At 40.9% G+C, this 11,120-nt stretch overlaps 1 long non-coding RNA gene across 1 annotated transcript; it reads right to left on the reverse strand.

Annotated features, from left to right (window-relative positions):
- Positions 1 to 849: 849 nt before the first annotated feature.
- Positions 850 to 3,034, reverse strand: LOC116375735 (uncharacterized). The gene is made up of 3 exons (XR_004211114.1): positions 2,794 to 3,034; positions 1,959 to 2,017; positions 850 to 1,796 (listed from the first exon to the last, which is right to left on the reverse strand). It is a non-coding gene; the product is annotated as an uncharacterized LOC116375735 (long non-coding RNA).
- Positions 3,035 to 11,120: the final 8,086 nt, after the last annotated feature.

An 11,120-nucleotide genomic window follows, 5' to 3' on the forward strand; every position in this document is an offset into this window, starting at 1 on the left:
ATACTTTTGAATGGTAGTGTATATCCCAGGCAAGACTGAAGAATAGGACAAATAGGCAGCTCAAGACTGAAATTTTTTTCACAATGTGAAAAGGATGTGACGTGGAAAAAATATCATAATTGGGCTGCCTGTCTCAACACAGCAAAGGACAAGTAAATATACACTGAACAAAAATATAAAACCACATTAAAGTGTTGGTCCCATGTTTCATGAGCTAAAATAAGATCCAAGACTTGTTCCATATGCAGAAAAAGCTTATTTCTCTCTAATTTTGCACACATTTGTTTACATCTATCTTAGTAAGCATTTCTCCTTTGCCGAGATAATCCATCCACCTGACAGGTGTGGCATATCAAGAAGATGATTAAACAGCAATTGGCATGCTGACTGCAGGAATGTCCACCAGAGTTGTTGTCTCGCGGAACAGGTGAACCCAAGAGCAGACTCAGACGAGGAGACTAGGATGAGGTAACCAAGGTATTTATTGAAACACAGGGGGAAGATGAGGTGCAGGCCAGGGGAAGCTTGGGCTGGTTGCAGAGCGGGCAGAATGAGCAGAGGTTACGATCTGGCAGCATGGAAGTGGCAGGGCTGAGTATTTGTATCGGTCTTGTAGCTGGTGGGGATCTGCTCTACCTCCAGCACACCTATCTCCACCCACACAATCACACACACACACACACACACAGAGAGGAAGAGGGAGAGAGCACTAGGGGAATGGCGGCATGTTAGGGAGACACTGGATGAGAAGTAGAGGGCGTGGCAGGAGCAGATGTAACAGTTGTTGCCAGAGAATTTAATGTTAATTTATCTACCATAAGCCTCCTCCAACGTTGTTTTTGAGAATTTGGCAGTACATCTCACAACCGCAGACCACATATAACCACGCCAGCCCAGGACCTTTGGGATCATCTGAGACCAGCCACCCGGACAGCTGATGAAACTGAGGACTATTTCTTTCTGTAATAAAGCGTCTAATAAATATGTCCAACCATCCTCACAACTGCAGAACACGAGAATGGTGTCATGTGGGAAAGTGGTTTGCTTATGTCCATGTTGTGAACAGAGTGCTCTGTGGTGGCGCGGGGTTATGGTAAGGGCAGGCATTAACTATGGACAATGAATACGATTGCATTTTATCGATGGCAATTTGAATGCAAAGAGATAAAATGAAATGATCCTGAGGCCCATTGTCGTGCCATTCATCCTCCACCATCACCTCATGTTTCATCATGATAATGCACAGCCACATGTCACAAGGATCTTTACAAAATTCCTTGAAGTTGAAAATGTACCAGTTCTTCCATGGCCTTCATACTTACCAGACAGTTCACCCATGGAGCATGTTTGGGATGCTCTGGATCGACGTGTACGACAGACTGTTCCAGTTCCCGACAATATCTGGTTTTCTGATCCACGCCTGTACCTTTTTTTAAAGGTACTGTGATCAACAGATCCATATCTGTATTCCCAGTCATGTGAAATCCATAGATTTGGCCCTAATTCCTTTTTCAATTAACTGATTTCCTTATATGAACTGTAACTCAGTAAAATCTTTGAAATTGTTACAAGTTGCGTTTACAGTTTTGTTCAGTATAAGTCAGTTCTTGTGTTCCTAGTATTTTCTGTGAATTTGAGTGATTACATAAAGTACATGTTAAATGTCTACGAGAAAGAAATAAGGCGACTCTTGCTGTAATCAAAGGGAAGGTACCACTGAAGGCCTCAGTTTTCAGGCAGGCAGTTTGAAGCTCGTGTGTTTCACCATCCAGGCCCTTGTCACAGCATGCAGTGGCCTGATAGGGAGATGACAATAAATACAACATGTACGTTTCACCAGCAAAGCCGTGTTAGCATTTACTGCACGTTGCTGAAAAATCCAACCATTTTGTTAGTTTCATTGATATAAATGGGCAATTCAAATACAACTTCCAGTTCATAAGCATTGACTATAATACCTCCAGGGTCCTTTGGTGGTCTGGCAACATGCTGCTTTCTAGTGGTCTTACCTCTTCAGCTGAAATGCAATAACAAAACATGAATAACAATAATCCTAGTCAGTCAGTAACTTGGCTAACTAGGCTAATTAAACACTCATGTAAATATGCACATCAGCCAAATGATACCCAACCACCCTAATAGTCTAGCAGTGAAATTGTGAGGGGCATTTTTCTTGCCAACTTTTTCAGTCATTAATTAATAAATAAACAGGCAGTGGCATGAAGTAGTTTCACAAGTGTTCACAAGTCAGTAACAAGTCTTCAAAATATAGCTTGAAATATCTAGAAACCTAGCTAACATAGCTACGCTGCAATGACGGTGTTGTGAGTTAGATAGCAAGCAATCTTGTCCCCCATCAGTTTCAATTTAGCTATCTAGCTAAATAATGGAATTTATAATCAATCACATGTTTAACTAAATGACCAATATATACAATTTCCACTGTCATTTAAACCTGCCTGTTAAAGCTAAACAGTTGATAGTAAAGCTAGTCTGAATGTCAAAGGCCAGTTAGCTAACGCAATAGCGGCTGTCAATACAATGGCTGTTCTGGAGTTCGTCAGTGTCACGCCTGCTCCCGCTCCCCCTCCCTGGTGCTCGAAGGCGACAGGCTCCCCAGCATTATGTACTCCTGCCAACATCAGTACGCACACCTGCCTTCCCCCCCGTCACTCACATCAGTGATTATTGGACTCACCTGGACTCAATCAGCTGTTTATTACCTCCCCAATATTTTTCAGTTCCCCAGCTCTGTTCCCTGCTGCTGCATTAATGTTTGTATGGCATTGTTACCTGTGTGCTGACGCTGTTCTTGTCTTGTTACCTGTCTTTTCCGCATTAAATGTTCAACTTCCCGTACCAATTTCTCATCACCTTCGTCAGTTTTATCAGTTTGAAATATATAATTATATTTCACATGGTAAGCGAACGACTGTCATGCCTTTTCACAAAAAAAAATTGAACACAGACAAAATAGGAATTTACTTAAGAAGATCCGTTTGAGATTAATTTACCTCATCCTGTCTTGCTCGTGGGGAGCTACTTCCTGAGATTTGATTGATGGAACAATCCAGCCAATGGTTAGGTAGTTGTGGTTTTGGCAGAGGGAACTGATTGGTCATGATTAAAAGGTCCTGCCCCCAGTGCGCAAATCACATTTTCACTTATAAATCTCTTTTTACAATCTTACAAAGCTTGTTAATGTGACAACCGTGACAGAACCCCCGAGTGAGCGCATATTTAACATCTCCAAGTGTATTTTTTATATACAGTGTCGTGACTTTACTTTCTTTAACCCTTGTGTTGTCTTAAGGGTAAAAAATGACCCTCACTATGTAGAACCGCGGAGGGAAAAAAACCTAAATTATATATTTTCAACTTGAAATTTGATGACTTTTCCTAGAGTGACCCTGTTAGAAAAAGTGAAACATCGCCTTTGTTCATATTTCCATGAAAGCTGTACTACTGATTGTGTGCTACTGATTGAACTCAAAACTAAAATGTTATTGAGCATGTGCAGGATCTCCCCTCCACGACCCCACACATGACTCAAGTTCACAGATTTTTTTTTTAAATCTGGCAAAATAAACAACATTTCAGACAAACTAAACATTTCTTGAAAGCATTGTTTACCTACAGTGCCTTCCGAAAGTATTCGGCCCCCTTTAACTTTGCGACCTTTTGCCACATTTCAGGCTTCAAACATAAAGATATACAACTGTATTTTTTTGTGAAGAATCAACAACAAGTGGGACACAATCATGAAGTGGAATGACATTTATTGGATAATTCAAACTTTTTAAACAAATCAAAAACTGAAAAATTGGGCGGGCAAAATTATTCAGCCCCCTTAAGTTAATACTTTGTAGCGCCACCTTTTGCTGTGATAACAGCTGTAAGTCGCTTGGGGTATGTCTCTATCAGTTTTGCACATTGAGAGACTGAATTTTTTTCCCATTCCTCCTTGCAAAACAGCTCGAGCTCAGTGAGATTGGATGGAGAGCATTTGTGAACAGCAGTTTTCAGTTCTTTCCACAGATTCTCGATTGGATTCAGGTCTGGACTTTGACTTGGCCATTCTAACACCTGGATATGTTTATTTTTGAACCATTCCATTGTAGATTTTGCTTTATGTTTTGGATCATTGTCTTGTTGGAAGACAAATCTCCGTCCCAGTCTCAGGTCTTTTGCAGACTCCATCAGGTTTTCTTCCATAATGGTCCTGTATTTGGTTCCATCCATCTTCCCATCAATTTTAACCATCTTCCCTGTCCCTGCTGAAGAAAAGCAGGCCCAAACCATGATGCTGCCACCACCATGTTTGACAGTGGGGATGGTGTGTTCAGGGTGATGGGCTGTGTTGCTTTTACGCCAAACATAACGTTTTGCATTGTTGCCAAAAAGTTCCATTTTGGTTTCATCTGACCAGAGCACCTTCTTCCACATGTTTGGTGTGTCTCCCAGGTGGCTTGTGGCAAACTTTAAACAACACTTTTTATGGATATCTTTAAGAAATGGCTTTCTTCTTGCCACTCTTCCATAAAGGCCAGATTTGTGCAATATACGACTGATTGTTGTCCTATGGACAGAGTCTCCCACCTCAGCTGTAGATCTCTGCAGTTCATCCAGAGGGATCATGGGCCTCTTGGCTGCATCTCTGATCAGTCTTCTCCTTGTATGAGCTGAAAGTTTAGAGGGACGGCCAGGTCTTGGTAGATTTGCAGTGGTCTGATACTCCTTCCATTTCAATATTATCGCTTGCACAGTGCTCCATGGGATGTTTAAAGCTTGGGAAATCTTTTTGTATCCAAATCCGGCTTTAAACTTCTTCACAACAGTATCTCGGACCTGCCTGGTGTGTTCCTTGTTCTTCATGATGCTCTCTGCGCTTTTAACGGACCTCTGAGACTATCACAGTGCAGGTGCATTTATACGGAGACTTGATTACACACAGGTGGATTGTATTTATCATCATTAGTCATTTAGGTCAACATTGGATCATTCAGAGATCCTCACTGAACTTCTGGAGAGAGTTTGCTGCACTGAAAGTAAAGGGGCTGAATAATTTTGCACGCCCAATTTTTCCGTTTTTGATTTGTTAAAAAAGTTTGAAATATCCAATAAATGTCGTTCCACTTCATGATTGCGTCCCACTTGTTGTTGATTCTTCACAAAAAAATACAGTTTTATATCTTTATGTTTGAAGCCTGAAATGTGGCAAATGGTCGCAAAGTTCAAGGGGGCCGAATACTTTCGCAAGGCACTGTATGTGGAATGCAGTCAAAGGCTATAAAGGTGCTGCAGATAACAGTCCCCACAGTCTCTTTGCTGAAGACATGAGTGCATGTTTCAGTGCCCAATAAGATAACAAAATTGGAGGGTTTCCATACATATGGAGACAACTGGAAAAGGATGGACGAGATTGATCTGCGTGCCTACATCGGGCTGCTAATCTTAGCGGGTGTCTACAGGTTGCGAGGTGAGGCTACATGTAGTTTTCTGGGATGCAGAGTGGAAGGGCGATTTTTCCATGCCACGATGCCACTGAAAGCCTTTCACACTTTCTCAAGAATGCTATGATTTGATAACCGCGGGTCAAGACCTGCAAGACATGCGAGAGACAAACTGGCGGCCATAAGAGAGGTCTGGGAGAAGTGGGTGGAGCGTCTGCCATACCTCTACAACCCTGGGCCTGAAGTAACAGTGGATGAGCAACTGGTTCTATTCAGAGGTACATTTGTATTTTCATGTATGTAATGTAAGTGATTTTCACAGTTAATTGTATTATGTATTGCTGTAATATCATTGATATATCTGATTGTTTTCTGTGATACTAATTACTGATAGTAATCTCTTTTGTCAAAAGGTCGCTGTCCTTTCTGTCAGTATATGCCCAGCAAGCCAGCAAAGTATGGCATCAAGATATGGGTGGCCTGTGATGCACAATCCAGCTACGCTTGGAAGATGCAAGTCTACACAGGGAAGCCAACCAATGGAGGCGCAGAGAAGAACCAGGGGATAGGGGTTGTGACAGATGGACTGAGGGGGTACAATGTCACGTGTGACAATTTCCTCACCTCTTATGAACTCAGCCAGCAGCTCCTGAAGAGGAAGATCACCATGGTTGGCACAGTTAGAAAGAACAAACCAGAGCTCCCCCCTGCACTCCTCACAACAAGGGGGAGAGAGGCCTTCTCATCAAAGTTTGTCTTCACCCCCACCACCACTTTAGTGTCTTACCTCCCAAAGAGGAACAAGTATGTGTTCCTCCTGAGCACACTGCACAAAACGGCTGAGATCAGTGATCGGGAGGACATGAAACCAGATATCATCCTGGACTACAACCACATAAAAGCAGGAGTGGACAACCTGGACAAGGTGATTGGAACTTACAGCTGTAGGAGGATGACTGTCCACTGGGCCCTGGTCATCTTCCATAACATCATTGATGTGTCCTCATTCAATGTCTTTGTGATTTGGAACAAGACCAACCCTACCTGGATGCCTGATAAGCAGAACAAGAAGAGGGTGTTCCTAGAGCAGCTGGGAAAGGCACTTGTAACCCCACACATTCAAAGAAAAGAGCGCCTCCCCTGCACAGCAGCCTCTGCAGCGCTTGCTGCACATGTGAGAAATACATATGCAAAGTCCATTTACACACATGTGCATACTGTCCTACATGTGCTAATTAGAGTTGATTGATTTATGTTTTTCCAGTTTTTGTTTTGTATCTATTATCTTATTTTATTCATTGTTGCTGTTTATACTCCTTGTGGGTGGGGGGCAATGCTCAACCTCTCTAGGGGGTGTGGGCAGTAGCGTCCCACCCGGCCAACATCCAGTGAAATTGCAGAGCGCCAAATTCAAAAACAGAAATACTCATTATAAAAATTAATAAAACATACAAGTGTTATGCATCGGTTTAAATACTAACTTCTTGTTAATCCAAACACGGTGTCAGATTTCAAAAAGGCTTTACGGTGAAAGCATTCCTTGCGATTATCTGAGAACAGCACCCAGCAGACAAATCATTACAAACAGTTACCAGTCAAGTAGAGGCCTTACACAAGTCAAAATAGCGATAAAATGTATCACTTACCTTTGATGATCTTCATATGGTTGCACTCACAAGACTCCCATTTACTCAATAAATGTTTGTTGTGTTCGATAAATTCTCTCTTTACATCCTTAAACCTCCGTTTTGTTCGCGCTTTGTTCAGTTATCAACAGGCTCAAAGGAAGTCAAAACAGGTAGACGGGAAATCCGAAAAGTATCAGTAAAGTTCGTAGAAACATGTCAAACGATGTTTATAATCAATCCTCAAGTTGTTTTTAGTCATAATAATCAATAGTATTTCAACCGGACAAAAGCTTTGTTAATATAAAAGGAAAACAAGAAAGGAATGCTCTCAGTCACGAGCATGAAAAACCTCTGTGACACTGCAGTGTCAGAGTGGTCTTACTCCCTCATTTTTCAGAATACAAGCCTGAAACAATTTCAAAAGACTGTTGACATCTAGTGGAAGCCATAGGAAGTGCAATTTGAGTCATAAGTCAATGGAATCTGTATAGGCAGTCAATGGAAAACTACAAACGTAAAAAAATCCCACTTCTGGATTAATTTTTCTCCGGTTTTCGTCTGCCATATCAGTTCTGTTATACTCACAGACATTATTTTAACAGTTGGAAACGTTAGATTGTTTTCTATCCAAATCTACCAGCTTCTGGGCCTGAGTAACAGGCAGTTTACTTCGGGCACGCTTTTTATCTGGAGGTGAAAATAGTGCCCCCTACCCTAATTAAGTTTTTTTTTTAAATGTAGTTGAATTCCTCATTGGAGCGCCAGGTAGCCTAGTGGTTAGAGCATTGGGCAGGTAATCGAGAGGTTGCTAGATCAAATCCTCGACCTTACAAAAATATGTCGATCTGCCCCTACACAAGGCAGTTAGCCCAATGTTCCTAGGTCGTCATTGTAAATAAGCTTTTTTTCTAAACTGACTTGCATAGTTAAATAAAGGTTTTTAAAAATGAACAGTGTATAATAATATGTTGCCAAAAAACTTTGACTGTTATTGTTTCCCTTCAATAAAATGCATTCAAAACTACTTTCTTAGACTATACAAGTGCTATCTCTTGCTAAAAGAAATGTGTTTACACCTATTGAGTACCTTTAGCAATAACAATAGTAATAATAAACCTCTACTTTAGTACAGAAAACAATTATGACATGTGTGTTGTAATAAAAATGAGTGGTGTCCACTGATTAAATGCAGTCTTTCTGCATTTTGAGGAGGGAAAACCCAGATATTCATCCAGTTTGTGATAAATCACAGGCTGTATCTTCATGCAAAATAGATTTGGGGTTTACAATTCAAGCTGCTTTATTTGAGGGGTTTAGTGAAGGAGGGTCATCTGATGACTGTTATTTATTTAATCCACTATGTTTAATTGTTACCCAATGAAATAAATAATGTAACAACTAACTCATTGGGAATTTGGGGCACCACAAAATAGGTTATTTAATAAAGAGTTACCATCTCCCGAATTAAACTCTATAAGATATATAGCTATAATGTCAATATATATTATATCTCTGTCGGAACGAGCCCTCTTTAGGAAGTTTGTTGGCCTTTCAGCGACAAGCTGTATGGCTCTGATTGTCCGAAAGGTGTCTCCCCTTTCCCGTCTTCTACTGTTGTTCATAGCCAGCCGTGTCGACGGTTCCCATTGGTGATGAGGCTAGAAGGATAGTTTCACTTAGATGAGCTTTTCTAGATATTTGACTCAAGAAAGCTAATCAGCTGTCTCAGACATGGTCTGAGAGCGGAGTTTGTTTTCCCCCTCATGTTGTTATTTGGACATGAGCTGCAGCTCGTCATCTCTCTGGTCAAAAGGAAAGTGAGTTTATTTCTTCACCTCGTGTTGAGGTTCAAAGTTCCAAGCATGTAGTTCCTGCCTCATATTTCCTGGTCTAATGTTAATCTCTGTTGGCAATCTTATTATACACTCTGGCCAAGTGGACAGTTCCATCATTAAGTATGGAGACCTCATACCTGTAGTGGAAATACTTTTGAAGTTACAGTATTTATTCCATACCATTTGAATGACATCACTAGAATAAAAACCAAGATAGTTTTCTATGGCTCTCAATTGACCATTCCCCATGTTCTTATGTTAGAAATGTTGTTCCAGTATTCACTTATTGTAACGTGTTACAGGCAGACTACACCGCTCGCATCACATGCGCGAGCTTTGCAAAATAAATGTAGAAATCTATATTATTCTATTATTGTACCCACACTGCTCATGAGCGCCAAAGAGCGTCTGGTCGTAGAAGTCAGTTCTATTTGTGACGCTGAACGCAGTGCAAGTCCTGTCTCTCCCATCTCATCATTGGTTTATAGAAGCAGGTACCCACGTGCCATTTCCTTATGGGTTATACCCACGTGGGTGACTGAAAGACGAATGAAGTCAGTAGCGGTAATGCACGTAATTTATGAATGTTGTCAATCGCAATATAAAGTCAAGAGAAGAAAAAGCCTAGAAGGAGGAGAGATGACTAGAAACAATTTGGTTGACCATTTTATGTGTGGATTAATTGTCGGAGTAGAGGACCTTGTGCATTTCAGGTAAAATAACAACTCAATGTTTATATCCAGGACAAATTGGCTATCAACATCAAGCGAGCTAAATAGGACAAATTAGCTAGCAAGTGCAAGTGCAAAACTGTTAACATAGGACATTCCTTTCGCCCAATACAGAATGGGAAAAGAGAATCCTCTTCTACTTAAATTTACAACAGGGCGTGAGGTGTCAAATCCCCCACACCAGTTCCCTCCTCTCCTGTGGGTGAGAGAAGGTCTGGTTACTGTCAGGCATTGCCAAGCTGATCTGACCCAACAGCAGCATATCCATACTTGTAAATTACCTTGTAATTATTCAGAAAATGAAATATTCTTGCAAATTTTATTGAATGTATTCAAATGGCAAGTTACAAGTTTGAGACCTGTAGTTAAATCTTTTACACATGCTTGCTAAATTAAATTACACATTTGTGAATCAAACTTGCAACCACAAATCTCAACGTGCGACCAAGAAATTCAAAATAAAGACTCAAATTGTTCTGTCATCATTATAATCCCATATAAAGCCCATTTAAAATAAAAATGTAATCAAATGTTATTGGTCACGTACAGAAGCATCTCAAGGTCCTGGAGTGGCCTAGCCAGTCTCCAAACCTGAACCCAATAGAACATCTTTGAAAGGAGCTGAAAGTCCGTATTGCGCAGCGACAGCCCCGAAACCTGAAGGATCTGGAGAAGGTCTGTATGGAGGAGTGGGCCAAAATCCCTGCGGCAGTGTGTGCAAACCTGGTCAAGAACTACAGGAAACATATGATCTCTGTAATTGCAAAGCAAGGTTTCTGTACCAAATATTAAGTTCTGCTTTTCTCAAATACTTATGTCATGCAATAAAATGCAAATGATTTACTTAAAAATCATACAATGTGATTTTCTGGATTTTTGTTTTAGATTCCGTCTCTCACAGTTGAAGTGTAACTATGATAAAAAATTACAGACCTCTAAAAAATTTTTTTTATGTTATTTTACTAGGCAAGTCAGTTAAGAACAAATTCTTATTTTCATTGACGGCCTAGGAACAGTGGGTTAACTGCCTGTTCAGGGGTAGAACGACAGATTTGTACCTTGTCAGCTCGGGGATTTGAACTTGCAACCTTCCGGTTACTAGTCCAACGCTCTAACCACTAGGCTACCCTGCCGCCCCATGCTTACATGCTTTGCAAGTAGGAAAACCTGCAAAATAGGCAGTGTATCAAATACTTGTTCTCCCCATTGTATATAAAGTGGGTAAAACAGATTTGTAAACATTATTAAAGTGACCAGTGTTCATGACTATGTGCATAGGGAAAGATTCTCTAAGGCGCAGGGTAGAGTACCGGGTGGTGTCCGGCTGGTAACAGTGACCAAAGTTAAGGACAAGGTTCTGGGCAGGGGCAGGCTGATATAATGAATAATGGATAATGAAGCTATTTATCAGTCTCCCGGGCCCAGATTTTATGCACCTGAATTCTTAGAAAAAAGGGTTTGAAAAGGGTTATT

This window comes from Oncorhynchus kisutch, linkage group LG10 (genome assembly GCF_002021735.2).
Source record: "Oncorhynchus kisutch isolate 150728-3 linkage group LG10, Okis_V2, whole genome shotgun sequence".
NCBI classification, from domain to species: Eukaryota; Metazoa; Chordata; class Actinopteri; order Salmoniformes; family Salmonidae; genus Oncorhynchus; species Oncorhynchus kisutch.